The 27,987-nt window shown below is 49.4% G+C and overlaps 1 long non-coding RNA gene across 2 annotated transcripts in view; it reads left to right on the top strand.

Annotated features, from left to right (window-relative positions):
• LOC140385356 (uncharacterized) overlaps positions 1-26,376 on the top strand; it is a 78,376-nt gene extending 52,000 nt beyond the window's left edge. For both annotated transcript variants that reach the window (XR_011933342.1, XR_011933341.1), the window contains 3 exons: positions 19,976-20,039; positions 23,346-23,505; positions 26,279-26,376. This is a non-coding gene — a long non-coding RNA (uncharacterized lncRNA). The remainder of the gene's footprint in view (positions 1-19,975; positions 20,040-23,345; positions 23,506-26,278) is intronic.
• The last annotated feature ends 1,611 nt before the right edge of the window (positions 26,377-27,987 follow it).

Here is a 27,987-nt window from a genome sequence, read left to right as displayed (position 1 = left end):
CTCTGAAACCCCAAATATCGCCACCAAAGGGTCCGGGTCCACCTCCTCCTCCACTATCCTGGCTAAGGCCGCGAACACTCCCGCCCAGAATCTTCCCAATTTTTCGTAACCCAAAACATGTGCGCATGATTCGCTGGTCCCAGCCCACACCTCTCACACTCATCTGCTACCCGTTGAAAGAACCCACTCATTCTCGCCCGAGTCATATGCACCCTGAGCACCAACTTAAACTGTATCAGGCTCACCCTTGCACAAGTGGAGGTCCCGTTTACTCTTCGCAGTGCCTTACTCCATACTCCCCAATTGATCTCCATTCCCATTTCTCCTTGATCTTCACCACCCGCTCACCTCCCTTACTCCCCCAGCCACTTATATATACCCACAATTTTTCCCTCCCCTTCCACACCCGGGAGCAGCAGCCGCTCCAGCAGGGCGTGTCCCGGCAACCTAGGGAACCCTTCCAGACCTTTTGTGCAAAGTCCCTAACCTGCAGATACCTGAACTCACTACCCCTCGGCAGCTCTACCTTCTCCCTGAGCTCCTCCAGACTGGCGAACCCTTCCTCCAAATACAAATCCCTCAACTTGACCAGCCCCACTTCCCTCCACCTCCTGTGTACACTATCCATCCCCCCCACCCCCCACCCCACAACCCGGTTCAAACCCATGATTCTCGCACAGCGGAGTTAGCGCCGACATCCCTTCCACCCTAAAATGCCTCCTCAGCTAATTCCATATCTTCACCTTGGACTGCACCACTGGGCTCACTGAATACCTACTTGGAACATTGGCAATGCTGCCATCACCATAGCCCTCAAGTTAGACCCCTTACAAGATTCCTCCTCCATCCTTACCCACTCTACCCCTTCTCCTTCCCACCACCACCGCCCCTTCTCTTTCCCACCACCGGCTGATTTGATTTGATTTATTGTCACATGTACCGAAGTACAGTGAAAAGTATGTTTCTGCGACCGAGGGAATGTATACAGTACGTATGTAGCAGACAAAAAGAATAATCACAGAGAACATTGACAAATGGTACATTGACAAACAATGATTGGTTACAGTGCGGAACAAGGGGCCAAACAAAGCAAATACATGAGCAAGAGCAGCATAGGGCATCGTGAATAGTGTTCTTACAGGGAACAGATCAGTCCGAGGGGGGAGTCGTTGAGGAGTCTTGTAGCTGTGGGGAAGAAGCTGGTCCTATGTCTGGATATGCGGGTCTTCAGACTTCTGTACCTTCTGCCTGATGGCAGGGTCTGGAAGAAGGCAATACCTGGGTGGGAGGGGTCTCTGATAATGCTGACTGCCTTCCTGATGCAGCGGGAGGTGATATGCAGAATCAATGTGGGGGTAGCAAGCTTGTGTGATGCGTTGGGCTGAGTTCACCACACTCTGCTGTTTCTTGCGATCTTGGGCCGAGCAGTTACCACACCAACCTGTGATGCAGCCGGATAGGATGTTCTCTATCGCACATCTGTAGACGTTTGTGAGAGTCGATGCAGACATGCCAAATTTCTTTAGCTTCCGTAGGAAGTAGAGATGTTGTTGGGCTTTCTTAACTGCTTTTTTCATTCCTGATGGACTCTTCTGCCTATCTCATTTAATTTTTAAAAAAATATATATTTTTTACCAAACATAACATAAAAAAATTATACAACCATTCAACAAAGTACAAACAGTTAGTCATTTTTCCCCTTTGTAAACCTTGCAAAACGTAACCCTACCCCTGAAAATGACCCCCCCCCCCCACCCCCACTTACTCGCTGGCGACAAACAAATCTTTAAACACAGATATTAACAGCCTCCAATCTACATAATCTACGCAAAATCCCTCCTCTGACTATCGAAGAGCAACTTAATTTTCTCCATTTCCCCCAGTCATGCCGACACCTTCGGTGGTGCCACCAACTTCCACGCCAGCAAATACCGCCACTGAGCAATCAGAGAGGCGAATGCCACAACATTGGCCCCCCTCCCCTGTAGCTCCGGCATCCCCGACACTCCAAAGCTCTCCACTAGCAGGCACGGCTCCACCCTCACCCCCAGGATCTTTGACAATGTCCCAAAGGTCGATGTCAAAACTTCTACTAGCTTCGGGCAGGACCAGAACATGTGTATATGATTCGCCAGACCCTCTGCACACCTCTCACACATATTCTCCACCTTAGGGAAGAACCTATTTATCCGATCCCGCATCACACGAGCTCTGTGGACCACCTTGATCTGTGTCAGGCACATCCTGGCACACAAGGAAGTAAAGTTCACCCGATACAGAATTTCACTCCAGGTACATCCACTGCCCCCCAGCTCCACCCCATCTCCTCCTCCCACTTCCCCTTTATTTCTTCTAATGGTACCTTCCCTTTTTCCAATGGTTGCTGATAAATATCCGCAATCCTACCTTCCCCAGCTCATCACCTGATAACAACCTATCCAGTGGGGTATGACTTGGCAGCTGAGGGAAAGAAGTGAGCTCCTTTGGCGCAAAGTGAATCTGGATTCACTTCCTCTCGGTAAGTGTTATCGCCCACGCAACTCCTCCAACCCCGCAGACCTCCCTGCCACGAACAAGCCTGTAATCCGCTCAAACCCCTCCCTTCTCCAACTCCTATATGCACCGTCCATCATAGAATCATAGAATTTACAGTGCAGAAGGAGGCCATTTGGCCCTTCGAATCTTCACCAGTTCTTGGAAAGAGCACCCTATCCAAGCCCACACCTCTACCCTATCCCTGTAACCCAGTAACCCCACCTAATCTTTTTGGACACTAAGGGAAATTTATCATAGCCAATCCACCTAACCTGCACATCTTTGGACTGTGGGAGGAAACTGGAGCACCCGGAGGAAACCCACGCAGACACAGGGAGAACATGCAGACTGCGCACAGACCGCAACCCAGGCCGGGAATCAAACCTGGGACCCTGATGCTGTGAAGCAACAGTGCTAACCATTGTGCTACCGTGCTGCCTACCATATCTACCTGGTCAGTGAAAACAGGAGAGGGGCCAATGCTAAACCTTTAAGTACATCCCCACACATCTCTGTGGGCCTCATAAGATAGGACCAACCCCCGACCACTGCCTTCAACGCTTCCCAAAACGTGGAGGGTCTTGTCCGCCAGGAGCACCAAATCAAACGTCCGCAGAGGTCTCTGTGCTTGGCCTGTTTCAACCAGATATTGTTGCGCATGGTTCAACATTACAATCGTGGTGTATTCCGGCACCACAATTCCCGGAAGTATAGATTTCCCCACCACAAAAAAGTCTATTCAAGAGTATATCAGATGTACATGGGAGAAGAAGGAGAACTTCCTCTCCCCCAGATGCCTAAACCTCCATGGATCCACTCTCTCATCTGATCCATGAATATCCCCAACTCTTCCACCATTTGCGACATTACCAATGACTTGGGGCTCGACCTATCCATCCTGAGATCGAAAACACAGTTGAAATCGCTCCCTCATAATCAATTGGTGTGAGTCGAAGTCCTGAATGGCCGCCAACATCTTCTTAATGAATTCTGTATTATCCCAATTTGATGCATAAATATTAACTAAGGTGACAGATGCCCCCGCCAAGACCAGCTCACCATCATGTACCACCTTCACGGGTCCTGCACCTCGATAGCCTTCACAAATATCACCTTTTTGACAGCCCCCACCTGGAGATGTACACAAAGGACCCCACCCAATCGCCAAACCATCCTCCCCCCACCCTTCCTCCCCAACCTTCATCCTTCGGACAGTCCCTACCCTGCTGCCCCCCCCCCCCCCCCCCCACTCTCCCCCCCCCCCCCCCCGGCCCCTTCCGGAGCCCTCTCCTTCCCAATATCCAGCTGGAGAACAAATAAACCCAGGACTCGGAACCATCCTCCCATTGACCATAACAAAGAAAACCTGTGCAACAATAATGCTTCCAAACATTCACATTACAAACATATCAAAACCAAGTAATCCCACCATCAGTCCTCCCCGCAACCATGCTTCCTGACAAAGTCATTTGTCTCCTTTGACATTGTGAAATAATGTTCCTTGCCTTATATGTCACCCACAGTTGAGCAGGATACAATATCCCGAAGCGGACCTTGTTCCATTATAGCCCTGCAGTGGGCCTGTTAAAGCCTGCTCTCCGCTTGGCCAAGAACAAAGAACAAAGAAATGTACAGCACAGGAACAGGCCCTTCGGCCCTCCAAGCCCGTGCCGACCATGCTGCCCGACTAAACTACAATCTTCTACACTTCCTGGGTCCGTATCCCTCTATTCCCATCCTATTCATGTATTTGTCAAGATGTCCCTTATATGTCACTATCGTCCCTGCTTCCACCACCTCGTCCGGTAGCGAGTTCCAGGCACCCACTACCCTCTGTGTAAAAAACCTGCCTCGTACATCTACTCTAAACCTTGCCCCTCTCACCTTAAACCTATGCCCCCTAGTAATTGACCCCTCTACTCCGGGGAAAAGCCTCTGACTATCCACTCTGTCTATGCCCCTCATAATTTTGTAGATCTCTATCAGGTCTCCCCGCAACCTCCTTCGTTCCAGTGAGAACAAACCGAGTTTATTCAACCGCTCCTGATAGCTAATGCCCTCCATACCAGGCAGCATTCTGGTAAATCTCTTCTGCACCCTCTCTAAAGCCTCCACATCCTTCTGGTAGTGTGGCGACCAGAATTGAACACTATACTCCAAGTGTGGCCTAAGTCGGACCCAATTACCTGGTAGACCCAGATTTGATTCCTCTCCCAACTGCAGTCTCTGTAGGATTTCACAATCTGCTGTGTCCATTCCCCAGGTGACCGATGGCATGTTTGCCAGGCCCACTACCTATGTCCGCTTTGCTAGTGATGAGACGAGTTAGAATGAGAGGGTTCTCAGATTTTCTGCAGTGGTTGTAATCCTACAGCTACAGTGAATAATGGGGCGGACGTAGTTGCATCGTTGCAATTGGGAGCGTCCCGACAGCAGACCCTTTAGTGCGCAGCACTCCCACTTGGAGGCTGGATGACTGGCCTCAGGCAATCATGCAGCAGTCAACCAATTAGCTTTGTAGAGTTGAGGAGCCCAGCCAATTGTGAGGCTGGGATGGGCAGGAAGTTGCGGTCCCCACCAAAACCTCCAGGTGCCATATTTAAACGCCACCTAGATCGGAATCTGGTCTCTGCAAGCCAGCAGCATCATTCAGTCCTTCTGGGAGGAGGAATTTCAACTGGAGCTGTTGCCCCCCCCCCCCATCTGCCACATTTGGATCCCTGAGGCTGGTGGCACTGCTCCCCATCCTTTGATTGTGATTAGCTGCTGTCACCCCATTCAAAAGGGGACACATGCCACAGAGCAGAGGACAAATGGCCCCAATGATTTAATGACCCCTCCCAACAGGTTCTCCTGCAAGCTGTTTGGCATCAGTGGGAGGTTCCATTTGCCAGTGACGGCAGCAGAAGATCATCTCGCCCGACCCAGGTGGCCTAGATGGAGATTTCAGCAGAGATTAGTAGCCGTGGGGTCCACAAATGACATTGGGACAAATGCTGTAATAGGGTTAACAATCTCCCACACTCCACAAGGGTAAGCAACTTTATGTATTTTCCAGTTTGGTGTCAATATTATTTATCTGATTTATCTCATTGGGTGCGATTCTCCACTCCCACGCCGGTTGGGAGAATCACCTGGGCCGCCCTGTGGGTGGGGGGGGGGGGGGGGGGGGGGGGGGGGGGGGGGGCGAGGGGGGATCCTGCACTGGGCTTTACCTGAAATGTGGGATGGCCCGCGATCGGTGCCCACCGATCGTCGGGCCGTCCTCTCTGAAGGAGGACCTCCTTCCTTCCGCGGCCCCGGAAGATCCGTCCCCCCATCTTCTTGCGAGGCGGACTTAGAGAGGACGGCAACCACGCATGCGCGGGGTGGCTGGCGCCAACCCGCGCATGCGCGGATGACGCCCGTTATGCGGCGCCAGCCGTGTCATCTATGCGGCGCCGCTTTTACGTGGGCGACAAGGCCTGGCGCGTGTAGATGACGCGGCCCCGATCCTGGCCCTGTGTCAGGGCCTGAATCGGTCGGGACCGGGGCCGTTCCGCGCCGTCGTGAACCTCGACAGCGTTCACGACGGCGCGGCCACTTCGGCGTGGGAGTGGAGAATCCCACCCCTTGTATGGATGATTCTAGTTCTATATTAAAACAGTCTATTTACAGAACTTTAAAACATTGAAGAATTTTCAGGCATTTCAGCACACACTATTTTTGCAAGTGTACAAGGACCAGTTACTACACTAGCATAATCAAACACAGATGAAACAAACTATTCAACATTACATCTTTTCCTCATTTTAACGGAAGACTTTGTTTTGAATTAAATAATTTTTAGAGTTTAATTTGTCTGTTTTCTCCAGGAACAACATAGTCTTTGAGATACAGAGGTCTCTTCAATCTGCAATTAGGTCTATGAATCTGATGTTATGCTTTTGCAAGATCAACCTGATAAGGTCAACAAGACTCAAAGGGACTTCCGGTGGCAGCTATGAAGGAGTAAGTCACACATTTGGTGGCTCCCGCTCGGGTGGGACTTTTGGACCTTTTCCCCCGATTTTCTACCGGACTTGAACTGTAAAACTGAAGACAGAGGCAATTGTGTACTGAATTCCCACATCGGTGCATGGAGATAAGGACTAGAAGTGCTCGTAAAGGCAGGAACAGAAAGACAGAGAAGGCTTGGCTGAAGCTGCAGCAGGAGACAGCATGGCGGAGGACCGGACCTCTGGTTTGTCGACCCAGCGGTCAACGGAGCAGCTGATGCAAGTTATTCAGGAAGGCTTTGCTAAGCAGAAACGGGACTGCTTAGACCCAATAAAAGAGTCGATTGAGCGGCTGGAGCTTAGATTGGATGCCCAAGATCGGGCGATCCAGAAGGTGGAGAAGGCGCTGGCTGAGCAGGAGGAACATCAAATTGCGGTGGAGTTGGAGGTGGGGATGCTGAGAGAATCAATATGGAAGGCATTACAAACAGCTTCCACAAAACGAGAAGAAGCTCCTGGAGAAGATGTAGGACGTAGAGAATAGGTCCTGCCGGCAGAACTTGAGAATCGTTGGGCTCCCGGAGGGGTCCGAAGGAGCGGACGCTGGGGCATACATCGCAGATATGTTTGAGAAGCTGCTGGGGGATGGGGCATTCTCCCGGCCCTTGGAGGTGGACAGGGCTCACAGAGCACTCGTAAGGAAGCTGTGAACGGGAGATCCCCCAAGGGCAGTGGTGGTGAGATTCCACAGGTACTTAGATAAGGAGCGCATTCTACAGTGGGCCAAGCAGACACGGAGCTGTAAGTGGGACAGTAGTATCCTGCGGGTCTACCAAGACCTGAGTGTGGAGGTGGCCAGGAGAAGAGCAGGCTTCAACCAGATTAGGTCGATTCTTTTTAAGAAAAAGGTGAAGTTTGGACTGTTGTATCCGGTCCATCTCTGGGTCACGTAAGAGGAACAGCATTTTTATTTCGAGTCGCCTGAGGACGCGCTGGACTTCGTGAAAAGGAAAGGACTGGTGTCGGACTGAGAACTTTTGAACTTTGCTGCAACGTTCATGTTTTTTTTTTTCTTTTTGTTTCTCTGATCTTTAAAAAAAGTTTCTCGTTTTTCGTTTTGTGGAAGCTGTTTGTAATGCCTTCCGTATTGATTTGGGATCAGTGGCAGGGCTGAGTGAGTTAAGGTTTTCATTTGCGTTGTTGGGGGATGGAGGTGTGCTTGTTGGATTTTGGTGTTTTTCTGTCAGGCAATTGTGTGGGGATTGTTTGACGTTGGAGTATGTTTGTATGAGTGGCGGGGGAGGGGGGGAGAGAACAATAGGTGGGAGACTATCCGCCGCCAAGGATGGGGGCCACTAAGCTAGCTGGGCAGGCTATCTCACAGAAGTGCAGTGGGGGGTGTGCATATGTTCGGTTTATCAAAGGGATTGGGTTACAGAGTGTTGTTACTAGCTGGGGGAAGGGGGGAAATGTTCTGCTGACGAGGGAGGGACTTGGGCCAAGGGACAGAGAGGAGGTTGGGGGCGGAGGCTGCCTGGGGGTGGGCCAGTGGAGGTGCGGAGTATGGGCTGGAGGCGGGCCCAAAAAAGGGCATGGCTGCTCGACGAAGGGTGGGGGGGGCAAGGAGCCCCCCAACTAGGCTGATCACCTGGAATGTTCGAGGGTTAAATGGGCCGGTCAAGAGGGCACGTGTGTTCACGCATCTTAGGGGACTGAAGGCGGACGTGGTAATGTTGCAAGAGACGCACCTTAGAATAACTGACCAGATTAGATTGAGGAAAAGTTGGGTCAGTCAGGTCTTTCACTCGGGACTGGATTCAAAGACTAGAGGGGTCGCGATCCTGATCAATAAGTGGGTGGTGTTTGAGGCGGTTAGAATAGTTTTGAATGTGGGAGGTCGGTACATTATGGTCAGTGGGAAACTGGAGGGGGTGCAGGTGGTATTAGTAAATGTGTATGCGCCAAATTGGGATGAGTTTATAAAGAGGATGCTGGGGAAGATACCAGACCTGGACCCCACAGGTTGGTCATGGGAGGGGATTTCAACACAGTTATTGACCCTGGCTTGGACCGGTCAAGCTCTAAAACGGGCCGGGTGCCAGCAATGGCAAAGGAACTAAAAGGGTTCATGGAGCAGATGGGGGGGGGGGGAGGGGATGGATCCATGGGGATTTGGGCAGCCGAGGGTGAAGGAATTCTCCTTCTACTCACACATACATAAAGTGCACACCCGGATTGATTTCTTCATTCTGAGCAGGGCCTTACTGGCAGGGGTGGTGGACACGGGTACTCGGCAATCACAATCTCAGACCATGCTCTGCACTGGGTTGACCTGCAGGTCAGTAAAGACAGTAACCAGCGCCCGCACTGGAGGTTAAATGTGGGACTTTTGGCTGATGAAGGGGTGTGCGAGCGGTTGAGGAAATGCATTCAGAACTACCTGCAGGTCAACGACACGGGGAAAATTTCAGCAGCGGTGGTCTGGGAAGCACTGAAGGCGGTGGTCAGAGGGGAGCTGATCTCGATATGGGCCCACAGGGAGAAGGTGGACAGTGCAGAGATGGAACGACTGGTTAAGGAGATACTACAGATCGATAGGAGGTATGCGGAGACCCCAGAGGCAGGGCTTTTAAGGGAACGGCAGAGGCTACAGGCAGACTTCGGCTTGTTAACCACAGGGAGGGCGGTGGAGCAGCTGAGAAAGGCGAAGGGGGAAATCTATGAGCATGGAGAGAAGGCCAGCAGAATGCTTGCACAGCAGCTTAGAAAGAGGGAGGCAGCCAGGGAGATAGGGTAAGTAAATGACGGAGATGGGAACCTGGTTGGAGATTCAGCAGGGGTGAATAAGGTGTTTAGGAATTTCTACAGTCGGCTGTATAGGTCGGAACCCCCTATGGGGCCGGAGGGGATGAGGCACTTCTTTGGGGGGCAAAATTTCCCAAAGGTGGACGGGGAGCTGGTAGAAGGGCTGGGGGCCCCGATCGGGTTGGAAGAGATAGTGGAGGGTCTGAAGGCCATGCAGGCGGGTAAAGCCCCGGGGCCGGACGGGTACCCAGTGGAGTTTTATAAAAAGTTCTCTGGGATATTGGGGCCAGTGTTGATGAGGATGTTCAATGAGGCAAGGGAAAGAGGTGTGCTGCCCACGACGATGTCACAAGCCACGATTTAGCTGATTCTGAAGCGGGACAAGAACCCGGAGCTGTGTGGGTCCTACAGGCCGATATCCCTCTTGAATGTGGACGCCAAACTGCCGGCCAAAATTTTGTCCTCCAGGATTGAGGATTGTGTTCCGGACGTTATTGGGGAGGGCTAGATGGGGTTTGTTAAGGGTAGGCAGTTGGTGGCCAATATAAGAAGGTTGTTAAATGTGATTATGATGCCCCCGGAAGATAGGGAGGTGGAGGTAGTGATCGCAATGGATGCTTCTGATCGGGTAGAATGGGATTATCTGTGGGAGGTACTGGGATGGTTCGGATTTGGGCGGGGCTTTAGTGACTGGGTCAGGTTGCGGTATCAGGCTCCTGTGGCAAGTGTGCGGACGGATAGGACAACATCGGACTATTTCAGACTGCACCGGGGAACGAGACAGGGATGCCCCCTCTCCCCACTGTTGTTTGCGCTAGCTATAGAGCCGTTGGCAATTGCTCTGAGAGCCTCAAGGGGCTGGTCCGGGGTGGGGGGGGGGGGGGGGGGTGGTGGAGCACAGAGTCTCGCTCTATGCAGACGAACTGCTTCTGTATGTATCGGACCCATTAGAGGGGATGGAAGAGATCATGAGGATTCTAGGGGAATTTGGCCGGTTTTCGGGGTATAAGCTGAATATGGGGAAAAGTGAGATGTTTGCAGTCCAGGCGAGGGGACAGGAGAGGCGATTGAGGGAGCTGCCATTTAGATTAGTAGAAGGATGCTTTAGGTACCTAGGCATTCAAGTGGCGTGGGAATGGGACCGGCTGCATAAATTAAATCTGGCCCGGCTAGTAGACCAAATGCAGGACGATTTTCGGAGATGGGACGGGCTTCCATTGTCATTAGCTGGGAGGGTGCAGATGGTGAAGATGACGGTCCTCCCAAGACTCCTGTTCATGTTTCAATGTCTCCCCATCTTTATTCCGTGGTCCTTTTTTAAACTGATCAACAAAGTGATCTCTGGCTTTGTTTGGGCAGGCAAGGAAGGTAATGCTTGAGCGGAGTCGGGGAGAGGGCGGGCTGGCGTTGCCAAATTTTAGTAACTATTACTGGGCGGCGAATATAGCCATGATCAGGAAGTGGTTGGTGGGGGAGGGGTCGGCATGGGAGCGTATGGAGGCGGCTTCATGCAAGGGCACCAGTCTGGGGGCGTTAGTAACTGCGTCTCTGCCGTTCCCGCCGGCAGGGTACTCCACCAGCCCCGTGGTGGTGGCGGCCCTGAGAGTCTGGGGGCAATGGAGGAGACATGTGGGACCAGAGGGAGCATCGGTCTGGTCCCCAATCTGTAATAATCACCGGTTTGCCCCCTGAAGTATGGATGGTGGGGTTCCGGATATGGCGGAGAGCAGGGATTGAGAGGATGGGATACATGTTTATAGAGGGGAGCTTTCCGAGCATGAGGGCGCTGGAGAAGTTTGGGTTGGCGAGGGGAAACAAATTCAGGTATCTGCAGGTGCGGGACTTCCTACGTAAACAGGTGACAATCTTCCCGCTCCTACTGCTAAGGGGGATTCAAGACAGGGTAGTTTCCAGAGGATGGGTAGGAGATGGGAGCATCCCGGACATCTACAAGGGGCTTATGGGGTCAGAGGAGATGCAGACCGAGCAGCTGAAGCGCAAGTGGGAGGAGGAGCTGGGAGGAGAGATAGAGGATGTTCTATGTCATTGAGTAGAGTCAACGTGTCCGCAACATGTGCCAGGCTCAGCCTGATACAATTTAAGGTCGTTCACCGGGCTCACATGACAGTGGCCCGGATGAGCAAATTCTTTGGGGTGGAAGACAGGTGTGCAAAATGTGCGGGGAGGACCAGCGAACCATGTCCACATGTTCTGGACATGTCCGAAGCTTAGGGGATTTTGGCAGGGGTTTGCAGATGTCATGTCCATGGTGTTAAAAACAAGGGTGGCACTGAGTCCAGAGGTGGCGATTTTCGGGGTGTCGGAAGACCCGGGAATGCAGGAGGAGAAGGAGGCAGATGTTCTGGCCTTTGCTTCCCTGGTAGACTGGAGACTGATGCTATTAGCTTGGAGGGACTCAAAGCCCCTGAAGTCAGAGGCCTGGCTATCGGACATGGCTAGCTTTCTCTGTTTGGAGAAAATCAAGTTCGCCTTGAGAGGGTCACTGTTAGGGTTCGCCCGGAGGTGGCAACCGTTCGTCGACTTCTTCGCGGAAAATTAATCATCAGCAGAAGGCAGGGGGGTGGGGGTGGTGGTTAGTTTAGCTGAGAGTAGGGGGTTAATAAATGTGGGACCTGTAAGGGAGGGAGACAGCTTTTGCACTATGTTTATAGTTTCATGTACATTGTTTATTGTGTTGTTATAATACCAAAAAATAACTCAATAAAATGTTTATTAAAAAAAAATAACAAGACTCAAAGGAAAATTAAATGTATGTTCATAAGCGTTGTCCACAAAATAGCCTGGTCATCTCACAATTAAGCATCTCAGATTCCACTTGATGTTGGCATCCAACATATAGATTCTATGATAAGCTTCGGTAGCGAGCAACCTGTTTGATTTGGTTTGGACCTGATAGAGATTTTTGTTTTCCTTCAGGGGCAATTTGGTGTGTCCAATCCATCTACCCTGCACATCTTTGGGTTGTGGGGGTGAGACCCACGCAGACATGGGGAGAATGTGCGAACACCACACGGACAGTGACCCGGGGCCGGGATCAAACCCAGGACCTCAGCGCTGTGAGGCAGCAGTGCTAGCCACTGCACTGCCATGCCGTCCTGGACCTGATAGATATGATGCAAGTTTGTGTTCGCAATTTAGTCGTTTGAGTCAAACCCAATCTCCTACCTCAAATCATGGTTCTCCTGCACCTGTACATTTGTCAAAGTATGTTTTTCTTTTACTTTATCACTTTGCAACTTCATCTGCTTTCACTCTGACATTCTCATGAACAGGTGCTGACGACTTAAGAATGGTCAGTGGCATACAAAAGTTATAGCCAGTCATAAGTCTGGCTGGTATCTTCATATATTTATCTAGGCCCCTCTTCTGACTAAAGCCTTGTTACATTCTGAACACAGGTAAGGTTTTTAACTCCGTGTGTTCCAGCATGCATCTTACGTGCATTGACCATGCTAAAGTTGGCCCTTAATGTCCAACGGTGGGACTTCCGGTGAAGGCGGGCGGGAGGCAGCCGCACAATGGAGGGCTCCCGGTCGGCAATGGCATTTTCGGGGTTTTAAGCCCGGTCCCAGGGTCCGCGGAGGCGGCAGAAGAAGGGAGAAGGCACGGAGGAGGCACAGTGGAGACACAGGAGGAAAAAAGGAACAAAGAAAAATGTCGAGGGTCACCAGGAAAAATGGAGGCTGGAGCACCAGGGAAGGCCGCACTGCTTACGGCTGAAGAAATAACTAAGGTGATGGCTGCGGAATTTGAAAAGCAGTTGGCGCAGATTGCGAAATGCATGGAGACGGTGAGGAAGGAGATGAGGGAGGTTTTGAGTGTGCTGGTGGAGGAGGCAGTTTCCCTGGTGAGGACGGAGGTGGCGAGCGCAGTGGCGGAGGTGCGAGAGCAAGGGGAGGCGCTGAAGGAAGTGGAGGAGACGTTATTGCAGCACGGTGATCAACTTGCCTCGATGGGGAAAGAGATGCGGAAGGTGATGGATACTAACAAGGATCTGCGAGGAAAAATGGAAGACCTGGAAAACAGATCCAGGCGACAGAATTTGAGGATTGTGGGGCTGCCCAAAGGAGTTGAAGGACCGAAGCCGACTGAGTACTTTGCCGCGATGCTGGCAAAATTATTGGGGGAGGGGGAGGATCCCTCCCGATATGAACTGGATCGGGCTCATCGGTCGTGGAGGCCTACACCAAAGTCGAGTGAGCCGCCAAGGGCAGCGACTCTGTGCTTCCATAGGTACAGGGTGAAGGAGAAGGTCCTGAGCTGGGCCAAGCAGAAGCGGGTGGTGCAGTGGGCTGGAGCTGGTATACGTGAACCAGGACTTTACGGTGGAGCTGGCAAGGAGGCGGGCTGCCTTCAACCGGGTGAAGAGGGCACTGTACATTAGCAAGGTGCGGTGCGGCATTGTATATCCAGCGAAGCTGAGGGTGATTTACAAGCTCAGGGACTTTTACTTTGAAACGGCGGAAGCAGCGGAGGAGTTTGCAAAAGCAGGACTGTGGCAGAACTGACAAATTGAGGAATGGCCATTTGCCGATGAAAACCTCATGACTGTATTTTCTTATTTTTTGTATCACTGCGCGCGGGTGTAGAGATTAAAGGAGCCAATGTGGTATATATTTGGACAAGGGAAGGGACGGGACTTTCACTCGAAATGAGAGTTCTTTGGGGTGTAGGTGGATATGCGGGGTTTGTGTGCTAAAAGGGGATCTTTGGGCAAGTGGGAAAGGGACCCGGGCGGGGGCCTCCACGCTGGCAGGTTTAAGCCGGCCAGTGAACGGGAGTGAGGTGGGGGGAGGGGCTGCGGCCATCGGAGCCTGGCAGAACAGGGTCCGAGTGGTCTAGCGGGGTGGAAAGTTGGGAGGAAGGAACCGAGGTTGGGAGGAGGAGTTTTACAAGAGGCAGTGGACAGGAGGAGCTGGAGACCTGCGGTGGGGGGGGGGGGGGGGGGGGGGGGGGAGCTGTGTAAGATTAAGGGTGACTACGGGTAATCCCTGATTCCTTTTTGCCATTTTATGTAAACATGCGGGTTGAGGTTTGGGGGTTGGTGGGTAGATGGGATCGTTGTTATTATGGGGACTGACATATCTTGCTGATTATTGTTTATTGTTGATGGATGTAAATGTGGGAGAAAATGTGAAAAAGGAGGAGAATTTAAAAAAAAAAAAAATTTTTTAATGTCCAAAGGTGTGCGGGTTAGGTAGGGTTACGGTTTTAAGGGGATAGGCCAAGGGAGTGGGTCTAGCTAGGGTGCTCTTTCAGAGGGTTGGTGCAGAACCGATGAGCCGAATGGCCTCCTTCTGCACTGTAGGAATTCTACGGAATCTGCCATTCTCACTGAAAGCTTTGTTACAATAGGGATAGCAATACAACTCACCAAATATAGAACATAGAACATAGAACAATACAGCGCAGTACAGGCCCTTCGGCCCACGATGTTGCACCGAAACAAAAGCCATCTAACCTACACTATGCCATTATCATCCATATGTTTATCCAATAAACTTTTAAATGCCCTCAATGTTGGCGAGTTCACTACTGTAGCAGGTAGGGCATTCCACGGCCTCACTACTCTTTGCGTAAAGAACCTACCTCTGACCTCTGTCCTATATCTATTACCCCTCAGTTTAAAGTTATGTCCCCTCGTGCCAGCCATATCCATCCGCGGGAGAAGGCTCTCACTGTCCACCCTATCCAACCCCCTGATCATTTTGTATGCCTCTATTAAGTCTCCTCTTAACCTTCTTCTCTCCAACGAAAACAACCTCAAGTCCGTCAGCCTTTCCTCATAAGATTTTCCCTCCATACCAGGCAACATCCTGGTAAATCTCCTCTGCACCCGCTCCAAAGCCTCCACGTCCTTCCTATAATGCGGTGACCAGAACTGTACGCAATACTCCAAATGCGGCCGGACCAGAGTTCTGTACAGCTGCAACATGACCTCCCGACTCCGGAACTCAATCCCTCTACCAATAAAGGCCAACACTCCATAGGCCTTCTTCACAACCCTATCAACCTGGGTGGCAACTTTCAGGGATCTATGTACATGGACACCTAGATCCCTCTGCTCAGCCACACTTTCAAGAACTTTACCATTAGCCAAATATTCCGCATTCCTGTTATTCCTTCCAAAGTGAATCACCTCACACTTCTCTACATTAAACTCCATTTGCCACCTCTCAGCCCAGCTCTGCAGCTCATCTATATCCCTCTGTAACCTGCTACATCCTTCCACACTATCGACAACACCACCGACTTTAGTATCATCTGCAAATTTACTCACCCACCCTTCTGTGCCTTCCTCTAGGTCATTGATAAAAATGACAAACAGCAACGGCCCCAGAACAGATCCTTGTGGTACTCCACTTGTGACTGTACTCCATTCTGAACATTTCCCATCAACCACCACCCTCTGTCTTCTTTCAGCTAGCCAATTTCTGATCCACATCTCTAAATCACCCTTAATCCCCAGCCTCCGTATTTTTTGCAATAGCCTACCGTGGGGAACCTTATCAAACGCTTTGCTGAAATCCATATACACCACATCAACTGCTCTACCCTCGTCTACCTGTTCAGTCACCTTCTCAAAGAACTCAATAAGGTTTGTGAGGCATGACCTACCCTTCACAAAGCCATGCTGACTATCCCTGATCATATCATTCCTATCTAGATGATTATAAATCTTGTCCCTTATAATCCCCTCCAAGACTTTACCCACTACAGACGTGAGGCTCACCGGTCTATAGTTGCCGGGGTTGTCTCTGCTCCCCTTTTTGAACAAAGGGACCACATTTGCTGTCCTCCAGTCCTCTGGCACTATTCCTGTAGCCAATGATGACATAAAAATCAAAGCCAAAGGTCCAGCAATCTCTTCCCTGGCCTCCCATAGAATCCTAGGATAAATCCCATCAGGTCCCGGGGACTTATCTATTTTCAGCCTGTCCAGAATTGCCAACACCTCTTCCCTACGTACCTCAATGCCATCTATTCTATTAGCCTGGGGCTCAGCATTCTCCTCCACAACATTATCTTTTTCCTGAGTGAATACTGACGAAAAATATTCATTTAGTATCTCGCCTATCTCTTCAGACTCCACACACAATTTCCCATCCCTGTCCTTGACTGGTCCTACTCTTTCCCTAGTCATTCGCTTATTCCTGACATACCTATAGAAAGCTTTTGGGTTTTCCTTGATCCTTCCTGCCAAATACTTCTCATGTCCCCTCCTTGCTCGTCTTAGCTCTCTCTTTAGATCCTTCCTCGCTACCTTGTAACTATCCATCGCCCCAACCGAAACTTCACACTTCATCTTCACATAGGCCTCCTTCTTCCTCTTAACAAGAGATTCCACTTCCCTGGTAAACCACGGTTCCCTCGCTCGACGCCTTCCTCCCTGTCTGACCGGTACATACTTATCAAGAACACGCAGTAGCTGATCCTTGAACAAGCCCCACTTATCCAGTGTGCCCAACACTTGCAGCCTACTTCTCCACCTTATCCCCCCCAAGTCACGTCTAATGGCATCATAATTGCCCTTCCCCCAGCTATAACTCTTGCCCTGCGGTGTATACTTATCCCTTTCCATCATTAACGTAAACGTCACCGAATTGTGGTCACTGTCCCCAAAGTGCTCTCCTACCTCCAAATCCAACACCTGGCCTGGTTCATTACCCAAAACCAAATCCAACGTGGCCTCGCCTCTTGTTGGCCTGTCAACATATTGTTTCAGGAAACCCTCCTGCACACACTGTACAAAGAACGACCCATCTATTGTACTCGAACTATATGTACACATAAGGTTTTATTCCTGGCAAATGCTGCTATCGCTGGCCACAATACGGACAGACCTTGTCCTTCTCTCCAGTATGGTTTTATGACTCTGAAGCACAGAGGGAGCCACAAATTAGTTATCACATAGACCACACTTGCCTTGCATTGGCATGGTTCCTCTATCGAGTGTGACTTGTAGTTGTTCTTGTACACATTTCTGTGGACAAATTCTTTCCCAAAAGATTTTCATTCTTAGAAATTACCTGGTGTTTTACCTTTTGTGATGGTATACACATGGTGCACCTCACCCTTAGGGACAGACTCGTCCATGTGTCAAACTGACTAAATTATCTTCTTCAATCACTTGCATATCTTTGCAAAATGGTTCCACCTAAAGCATGAATTTCACTTTTCCTTCGAGTTCGACATGCTATTGCGACTTGATGAGCGTTTCCACAATTTGGCCAAAATTTTGAAGGTATCTTCCCGTGATGGGGCATATGTTGATGAGATTGCTAAGATCTCCTTGTCCACAATACTTGCACTTGAGCTGGTTAGGCAAGCTTTGTCTGAAACCTTGAGTTTGAGGGTATGTTCCTGTGTAGCTTCATTAAATCTAACATGGCAGATTCAATTTGGACTGCCAAGGTTGTGGTTTTTTTCAAAGGTAAATCATCATTCTCCATGAGGAGATGTTCCCTAATTCATGAAATTGAAGTATTTTCAATTAATTGGCCAGGTATTAGCTCATTTGTTAATGTACCAAATTCAGACGGAGAAATCAATTGCTGCAATACTGTCACGTATTAATCAATAGACTCACCATTTCTCTGGGATCTCTTTTTTTGAGAACACTTACTTCCATATCTTCTGTAAACTACTCAAATAATTGTTGGCCTTCTCCTTGGAGACAGTCAACGATTATCACTTTCTTATTGATCTCTGCTCCATCCAGACTGCCCATATTTGCAGTGAGCATCAGGTTTCAGATTTTCTTAATTCTCTATCCCCACCCACATTGAGGGCAGCACAGTAGCACAGCAATTAGCACAGTTGCTTCATAGCTCCAGGGTCCCAGGTTCAATTCCCAGCTTGTGTCACTGTCTGTGCGGAGTTTGCACGTTCTCCCCGTGTCTGCGTGGGTTTCCTCCGGGTACTCCGGTTTCCTCCAAGTCCAAAGATGTGCAGGTTAGGTGGATTGGCCATGCTAAATTACCCTTAGTGTCCAAAAATGTTAGGTGGGGTTACTGGGTTACGGGGATAGGGTGGCGGCGTGGGCTTAAGTAGGGTGCTCTTTCCAAGTGCCATGCAGACTTGATGGGCTGAATGGCCTCCTTCTGCACTGTAAATTCTATGATTCTATGAGTAAGCAATCATACAAGTGCACAAAGATCAGTTATTACACTAGCATAATCAAACACAGATGAAACAAACATAGAACATTACAGCGCAATACAGGCCCTTCGGCCCTCGATGTTGCGCCGACCTGTGAAACCACTCTAAAGCCCATCTACACTATTCCCTTATCATCCATATGTCTATCCAATGACCATTTGAATGCTCTTAGTGTTGGCGAGTCCACTACTGTTGCAGGCAGGGCATTCCACGCCCTTACTACTCTCTGAGTAAAGAACCTACCTCTGACACCTGTCCTATATCTATTTCCCCTAAATTTAAAGCTATGTCCCCTTGTGCTAGACATCACCATCTGAGGAAAAAGGCTCTCGCTGTCCACCCTATCCAATGCTCTGATCATCTTATATGCCTCAATTAAGTCACCTCTTAACCTTCTTCTCTCTAACGAAAACAGCCTCAAGTCCCTCAGCCTTTCCTCATAAGATCTTCCCTCCATACCAGGCAACTTCTGGTAAATCTCCTCTGCACCCTTTCCAATGCTTCCACATCCTTCCTATAATGCGGCGATCAGAATTGCACGCAATACTCCAAATGCGGCCGCACCAGAGTTTTGTACAGCTGCAACATGACCTCAAGGCACACATGACATGGTGTAGTCACTGAAAAGTGGCAGTCTTGATCGCATGAAGCACTTAAATATGTGAGTGGAGAGGTATGCTAGGCATGACCTTGGCTTTTAGGTCTCAGCACCAGATAGAGCACGTGCACGTGTGGATGTTAGTTCATGTTGTAGAAGTTATACCAGTTGCAGGACAGTGTGTCTGGGTTACCAACTATCCCGCACTTCTGGAACCCTCCCAGAATTTACTGTCCCATGATCCAGGTTAGGCCTGCCCAGAACTTGTTTTGTCCAAAATTTCTGATCTTCAAAATTTGTGCATGCTCAGTTGGCACCTGCAGATCCACTCTGACAGATCTTTCAGCCCGCCCTACTCTCACAGCTTCTCCAGCAGCACCCCCTCACTCTTATACATTTGCCAGCACACCCCATCCTGCTCTTATGCTCTCACATATTTGTAAAAACCACCTCCACCCTTCCTTGGGTGCCGAAGTGTTCCTTAATTTACTTCTGAGAGTTTGTCACCCAACAGTGGATTTAGGAAGATGACATTAGCTAGGCCTGCATTTCTTAAAGGGATTTATTTTCATCAAACGATACTCAACCCTTCTGTCTACCTTCAGTACGAAAGAGCATGTAATGTCAGGGAGCGTTGACATTGATGGTTTCCCTGACCTCCCCAAATTGACCATTTCATAGGAAAAGGTGGTTAATCTGATCGGGGTGCAGGGCTGATACTCAGTTGCAGACAGCGAGTTCGGGATGTCAATACAACAGAGTCAGGATATCTTCAGCTTAGTTGAGAACACAGCATACAGGAGACACAAATGACACTGCAATGGCAAAAAGAGATTGTGCGTAACCACAAACTAATTATTTGTATTTTCCACTACAGGCCCTCGCAGTCAGGAGACACATCACACACAGTCTGCAGCAACACAGTACTCCACCTCCAGCAGGTGAGTGCATGGCTTCCTCCATGGAAAGATTGGCAACTGCCATAGAGAGCCTGAGTCCAGAAAACTTTCAGTGACTGTGGGTTATGTGCACAGACCCGCATCCAGTCACTCTGGCCTGGGCTCTATACAACAAGGAAAGATCTCTCTCTAAGGGCCGCTTCTCATCTTGGAGTCAGGGAGATGCCACTGTGCACTGACATGAGGTGGATTGCCAGCAGTTCACCTTGGGAGCGTTATCTCACTGCGCTCCAAGGATGAGTAAATGCTCTGCCTTCCTTCTGTCAATGTCACCATTGCTTCAACAGGTGAGGCTGAAGAGGTTGAACCTGCACCTGCAGTAGACCACCAGCAGGCCAGAACCCACCAGCCCTTGGAACACTAAAGGATAGCAGCCAATGCCTCAGGCAATGGGACATAGCACTCAGCAGTTTGCCACCACCTCAGCTGCATTATTAGGGTCTCAAGATTGAGTGATAGAATACAAACCCAAAACCTTCTAATGGCACAAAGATTGTATGGGACAATAATTCTACGGCATTTTAAGTTTATAGGTAAATATATCATCTTAAGCTTTATTCATGTGTGTTAAATGGTTGTGTTTTGGGGAGTTTTGCAACCAGCTTTCAAGGGTTTGATGCTTCAGTGACAATCGGTGATGATTGATGTGTGTTATTGCAGAGCCTCAGAAGCGGTGGCTTATCTGATCTTCTTGACATGCGGTGGTTTCTATGTTAGTCAGACTTTTTAAGATTGATGAATTGCAACTTCACTATTCAATAGAGACTGGCATATAAGTTAATATTTGAAGCGTTCAAAAACTGTTCCCGAAATTGTGGGTTGACTTACACACTGAGTATTAAATGACCACCAATCTTCATTGTACAAAGATGCCTATAGCCATGATGCAAGCATTTTAAAACCTGTCAAATTCATTGTCTCTGGCAACCAATGCAAAGAGTTCAATTAATTCAATTCCAATCATTTTGGATGCAAATAACATCCCAGAAATAGTTGTGAACCAGGAGATGAATGGAAGGGAGGAAGATAAAACACGTACAATGCCAGGGAAAGTGTACTGAGAAAGCTGTTAGAACTAAAAGTGGATATGTCTCCAGGTCCTGATGGATGTCATCCGAGGGTCTTAACTGAAATGGCTGCTGAGACAGTAGATGCATTTTTCAAAACTCCCTAGATTCTGGAAAGATCCCATCATATTGGAAAATAGTGAATGTGATTCCTCTATTCAATAAATGAGGGAAACAAAAAACAGGAAACTACAGGTCAGTTACCTTAACCTTTGTAGTAGGGAAATTGCTGGCATTTATTAAAAGGAACCAAAGGCACTTGGAAAATCTCAATGCAATCAGGTAGCATCAATGTGGTTTTGTGAAAGGAAAATCATGTTTGACTAATTCATTGGAGTTCTTTGAGGAAGTAACAAGCAATGGAAATAACTATCCTGGAGGTTACCATTGACTGGAAACTGAACTGGACTGGCCATATAAATACTGTGGCGATAAGAGTTGGTCAGAGACCAGAAATCCTGCAGCAAGAAACTCACTTCCTAATTTCCCAAAGCCTGTGCACCATCTACAAGGCACAAGTCAGGAGTGTGATGGAATACTCTCCACTTACCTGGATGAGTGTAGCTCCAACAGCACTGAAGAAGCTCGATACCACCCAGGAAAAAGCAGCCCGCTTGATTGGCACCCTTTCCACAAACTTTCACTCCATCCACCATGGGATCATAGTGGCAGCTGTGTGTGCCATCTACAAGATGCACTACAGGATCTCACCAACACTGTTCAGGCAGCACGTTCCAAACCCACAACCACTACCATCTGGAAGGACAGGTGCTGCAGATGCATGGGAACACACAACCTGGAAATCCCCCATCAAGCCATGCATCCATCCTGACTTGGAAATATATCACCATTCTTTCTCTGTCACTGGGTCAAAATTCTGGAACTCCCTTCCTAACAGTGTCACTAGTGTCATTAGTGTCATTAATGTTAAGGGCAGGTTTAGCTCAGTGGGCTAGACAGCTGGTTTGTGATGCAGAACAAGGCCAGCAGCGCGAGTTCAATTCCCGTACCAGCTTACCTGGACAAGTGCCGGAATGTGGCGACTAGGGGCTTTTCACAGTAACTTCATACTTGTGACAATAAAAGGCTATTATTATTACAAGTAGGCTTACATTAACACTGCAATGAAGTTACTGTGAAAATCCCCTAGTCACCACACTCCGGCACCTGTTCTGAGGGAGAATTCAGAATGTCCAATTCACCTGACAGCACATCTTTCGGGACTTTGTGGGAGGAAACCGGAGCACCCGGAGGAAACCCACGCAGACACATGCAGACTCTGCACAGACAGTGACCCAAACCTGGAATCGAACCCGGATCTCTGACGCTGTGAAGCAACAGTGGTAACCACTTTCAAAATTTAAATTCCTGTCGGCAAAGAAATAACTTCAAAAACAATTTTCGTTAAAATAAGAAAACAGAGATGTAATATTGCGCCAAACTTCTAGGATAATGTGTGTGCGCCACATCAATTGAAAAATCACTCTCCATTACTTTCCATTCAACAAGACAGCATTCCATCAGAAAGTGCATGCCAGTCCCCTTTTCATCCACACTGCCTGACAAATAGTTGAAGTAAAATAAGGTTTTGAGACTCCAGCATTTGGGGATGGGGGTCTTTGTTCTGCTTCAAACCACACTGTGCAATTAATCCTGTCTTTGAGTACTTGAAATGGCAGAATACTTCAATTTGAACATCCTTTACCTCGATGAACGCAAAAGACACTAACGGCAGTGTTTTTAAAATGTCACAGAATATCAAGATAGCACTGGTTGAAATTTGAATATTCACACATAGAACAATACAGCGCAGTACAGGCCCTTTGGCCCACGATGTTGCACCGAAACAAAAGCCATCTAACCTACACTATGCCATTATCATCCATATGTTTATCTAATAAACTTTTAAATGCCCTCAATGTTGGCGAGTTCACTACTGTAGCAGGTAGGGCATTCCACGGCCTCACTACTCTTTGCGTAAAGAACCTACCTCTGACCTCTGTCCTATATCTATTACCCCTCAGTTTAAAGTTATGTCCCCTCGTGCCAGCCATTTCCATCCACGGGAGAAGGCTCTCACTGTCCACCCTATCCAACCCCCTGTCTTTATCATTGTCTATGACAATGTATGTTGGCTTTTCAGAGCTAAATAATTGTCATTTTTATTTTGCTCATTTATATATTGCTCATGCATTCCCTGGGCCAATCGAGCATTCTCCAGGGAACATTCCAGACTTAGGGGCCAGGATCGAAAGGCCTTTTGCTGTGGCTCAGAGGGTGACCGACCAACGTATGACAGGAGCAATACTTTTGAAGAAGAAAAACATGGTTAAAGGAAGCGTGAGTGACCAGGGCAGAGCAAGGACTGCTCCATGTACCAAGTGAGTCTTTGCAAGTGAAGCTGTGGGAGGTACAGTGAAGGAGTTTTTAATTCATTTTCACAAGATGCACGTATTGCTGACAAGGCCAGCATTTGTTATCTATCGCTAATTGCCCTTGAACTGAGTGGCTTGAAAGGACATTTCAGGGAGCAGTTGAGAATCAAGCACAACCACCTGGAGTCACCATTCGAGGTAGGGCAGCAGATCTCATGAGTGAAACAGATGGGGTTTTATTACAACCATCACTGAGACTAGCTTTCAATTCCAGGTTTTATTAATTGAATTTAAATTCCACCAGCTGCTTTGGTGGCATTTCAACCCATGTCCCAGAATTACTGGGCCTCTGGATTACTGGTGACATTCCGACTACTCTAACATATCCCCTCGATGCCACACCGTCCTCAGAAGCTTACAGCAAAGATTGTGTGGAATGAAGTCACGGGTCAAGACACTGCAGAATTTCCAATGAGAAAACCATTTAGATAGGCAAAGAACTTCCTCAGATAGGCAAAGAACTTCCTCAGATAGGCAAAGAATTTCCTGAGATATACAAAGAACTTCCTCAGATAGGCAAAGAATTTCCTCAGATAGGCAAAGAACTTCCTCAGATAGGCAAAGAATTTCCTCAGATAGGCAAAGAATTTCCTCAGATAGGCAAAGAACTTCCTCAGATAGGCAAATAATTTCCTCACAAAGGCAAAGAATTTCCTCAGATAGGCAAAGAATAGATAAGCAAGTAATTTTCTCAGATAGGCAAGGAATTTTCCAGCCCCAGAAGTTTATTCAAGGAAGTGCTATCTTTCAATTTGATGCAACTAAATGCTGATATGGAATGCCTGTAACGTGCACTTTTACCTCAAACACCTACCTTGAATTTGCATATATTTGTTTCTCAAGCGATAGACTATCCTTACAACGCTACAAATCATCACGTATTGACATTTGACACACCGTGCATCTCAGGGCAACCTATAATGTTGCAGTTCCCTTATCAGAAACAGTCTAATGTTCCCGTCAACAACCCACACCTAACATCATGCTAAGCCTTGCATAGTTTCCCACACAGTCAGCAAAGGACCAACTCTGACCCACATTGGCTTTCAACTGCCGATCACCACCAGCTCAATGAGGAAGTTGTGGAACCTACGCAAGACCAACTGGGAGAAATACCATGAGGCACTGGATCAAAGTGTGGTAACAATACCATCAGGCCATAACTCCATAGAATCATTGAATCCTGGAATTTGCAGTGCAGAAGGAGGCCATTTGGCCCACCAGGTCTGCACCGGCCCTACTTAAGCCCACCCCTCCCCATAACCCTTTCTAACCTTTTGGACACTAAGGGGCAATTTAGCATGGCCAATCCACCTAACCTGCACATCTTTGGATTATGGGAGGAAGCCGGAGCACTCGGAGTGCAGGCATACAGCTGTTACTGCAAAGCCTTCTGCAAAGAGGTCACCAAATACTTTCCACAGGGATATCGCTCAGTGTATACCCCTTGCCTAGAAGAGGAATGTGCCTCACTCCTTCAACACTATGAGGAAACTGGTGACTAACATGGCACAACTCATCCCATACCAGTCTTGTAGATATCCAGCTCACCACAACAATGCATATCATTTTGTGTACCCTCCAATCAACTCAACTTCCCTGGCTCCCAGACCTGAGCAACATCCCACCCCCATACATAAGGAGGGAGATTGCAACAACGAAGCTCCTGGAGAAAGTTTACATCAACCTAAGCCTGCCACTACACAAGGACCTTACCAATCCACCAACTGTGTGCCTCCCATCACATCAGCCTGTATGGCTAAGACCACTGTGCCAAGGAATGACAGCAGCGGTGCTATAGCAGCAAGAGGTCCAATAGCAGTAGGAATGGAACCAATACGCCACTGTTAAAAAACACTTCCTCATCACAAATTCCACAGTCCGTCCACCCAGCTTCAACCTGGCATGCAACATTGGACACTCATCAACTGCTTCCCCCACTGACCAAGGCCTTTATGCTGCAAATCAGCACAAGTGAAGCCTGACAGGGAACCCAGACCACAGCTGTGGTGCATCCCAACCAATGACTCGCATCACTGAAGACTGCCCTATGACAAAATTCAGCGGAGGGCTCATAGAACTCCGTTTAGCCACTGCAGCAGCTATTGCCTGGCTTGGTGATTACTGTCCACCTAAAAAAGCAATTGATTGAGTTAGAAGGAGACAGAATGGCATTGCTATGTCCAGACATTTAACTACTTCATTGCAGCTTTGCAGTCTGCTTCAATATAGATTACAAAACAACACAATTTATAGCAGCAGTAGAATGGCAGGTGTAGGTATCAAGAAGGGCTGCCTTAAAGAATGAAGCAACAACTGTGCCATCTGTGCAATAAGAAGGCTTACAACACCAGGTTAAAGTCCAACAGGTTTGTTTCGATATCACTCGCTTTCGGAGCGCTGCTCCTTCCTCCTTCACCTGAGGAAGGAGCAGCGCTCCGAAAGCTAGTGATATCAAAACAAACCTGTTGGACTTTAACCTGGTGTTGTAAGACTTCTTACTGTGCTCACCCCAGTCCAACGCCGGCATCTCCACATCTGTACAATGACACAGGCTGATCCAGAAGGAGGACTGTCCAGACAGTCATTGTATCTTGAAATGTGGAGCAAATCATTGTAGGGTGATTCCGTGAACCTATACAAGGAGGGTGGCATGTGGGGTGATTTCTGACTCACATTAACATTAAAAAGACATCTTTCTTTCTTGTTTATCTTTCAGGCTCTCCCGATCTTTAGACCAAAGGCCTTTTTTCGGAAAGTGGACACGATCATCTCGGACTTTGTATGGGCGGGGAAGGTGCCGAGGGTGGGGAGGACCCTGCTACAGAGGCAGAGGCAGCAGGGGGGGGTTGGCTTTGCCGAACTTGCTTCGTTATTATTGGGCGGCGAATGTCGATGGGGTGAGGCGGTGGTGAGAAGCGGGGGTGGGGTGGGTTAGGATGGAGGAGGAGGAATCTTGCAAGGGGTCTAGTTTGAGGGTTATGGTGACGGCGGCATACCGAGTAGGTATTCAGGAAGCCCAGTGGTGCAGTCCACGGCAAAGATATGGAATCAGCTGAGGAGGCATTTTAGGATGGAAGGGATGTCAGTGCTAACGCCGCTGTGCGAGAATCATGGGTTTGAGCCGGGGGGGGTGGATTGTGTATACCGGAGGTGGAGGGAAGTGGGGCTGGTCAAGGTGAGGGATTTGTATTTGGAGGAAGGGTTCGCCAGTCTGGAGGAGCAAAGGGAGAGGGTAGCAGCGGCGTGACGCCATTCGTGATGGCGTCACCCGACGTGGATGGTGATGCCGTGCGGCGTCATTGACGCCGCATGGCGTGATGGCTCAAAAGACGCGCCCCCCCACCCCGGAAGGCCCGACAAGATGGCCGCCCACCGCGCAGCCCCAAGACCGCGGCAAAGAGGCTCTCCTGGACGCAGTGGAGGAGAGGAGGGTGTCCCTGTACCCCGGACACGGCCGCAGGGTCGCCCCACACCTCAGGCGGCGTCTGTGGAGGGAGGTGGCAGAGGCCGTCAGCGCTGTGGCTCTGACACCACGGACAGGCACCCAGTGCCACAAGAGGTGAACAACCTCATCAGGGCAGCCAGGATGAGTCCCCCCCGCCCCCTGCCCGGTGTGCGGCACACCCCCAGGTGAAACCAACCCTAATCCTAACCTCTGCAATGCACGCGCAACCGATGGCGTACATTCATATACCTGTCTAACACTGTTGCCCTTTACCCCTGCCCCCCACACGCCCCCCACAGGAGAAGCACGCACACAACAATAGAGAGCATGAGAGGACTGGAGGGGGCCAGCTGATGAGAGGCCACTCACCGTACATGAGGAAAGGGCCCTGGAACTGGCTGGTGGACCTGAGGACCGGGAGGTTGCCGATGCAGAGGTCGGGGGCCCACCAGCAAGTGAGCCACCGACAGCCCGTCCCCATAACCCCTCTCCCCCATATCCCCCACATCCCCCTTCCCCATATCCCCCTTCCCCCATATCTCCCATATCCCCCTTCCCCCATATCCCCACATCGCCCTTCCTCCATATCCCCCTTCCCCCATATCCCCATTCCCCCATATCTCTCATATCCCCCATATCCCCATCCCCCCCTCCCCCATAGCCCCCACATCCCCCTTCCTCCATATCCCCCATATCTCCCATATCCCCTTCCCCATATCCCCCTCCCCCATATCCCCCTCTTCCCCCATATCCGCCTTCCCCCATATCTCCCATATCCCCCCTCCCCATGGCCCCCATATCCCCCATCCCCACTATCCCCCCTCCCGCATATCCCCCATATGCCCCTTCCCCCAAATCCCCCCTCCCTAAATTCCCCCCTTCCCCATATCCCCCCTCCCCCATATCCTCTCTCCCCCATATCACCGCCTGCGTGTCTCACCATGCATGCTTCATTGTGTATCGCAGGAGCAAACATTGAG

The sequence above is a fragment of the Scyliorhinus torazame genome, chromosome 11 (assembly GCF_047496885.1).
Source record: "Scyliorhinus torazame isolate Kashiwa2021f chromosome 11, sScyTor2.1, whole genome shotgun sequence".
NCBI lineage: Eukaryota > Metazoa > Chordata > Chondrichthyes > Carcharhiniformes > Scyliorhinidae > Scyliorhinus > Scyliorhinus torazame.
This window is presented reverse-complemented; position numbering and strand designations above follow the sequence as displayed.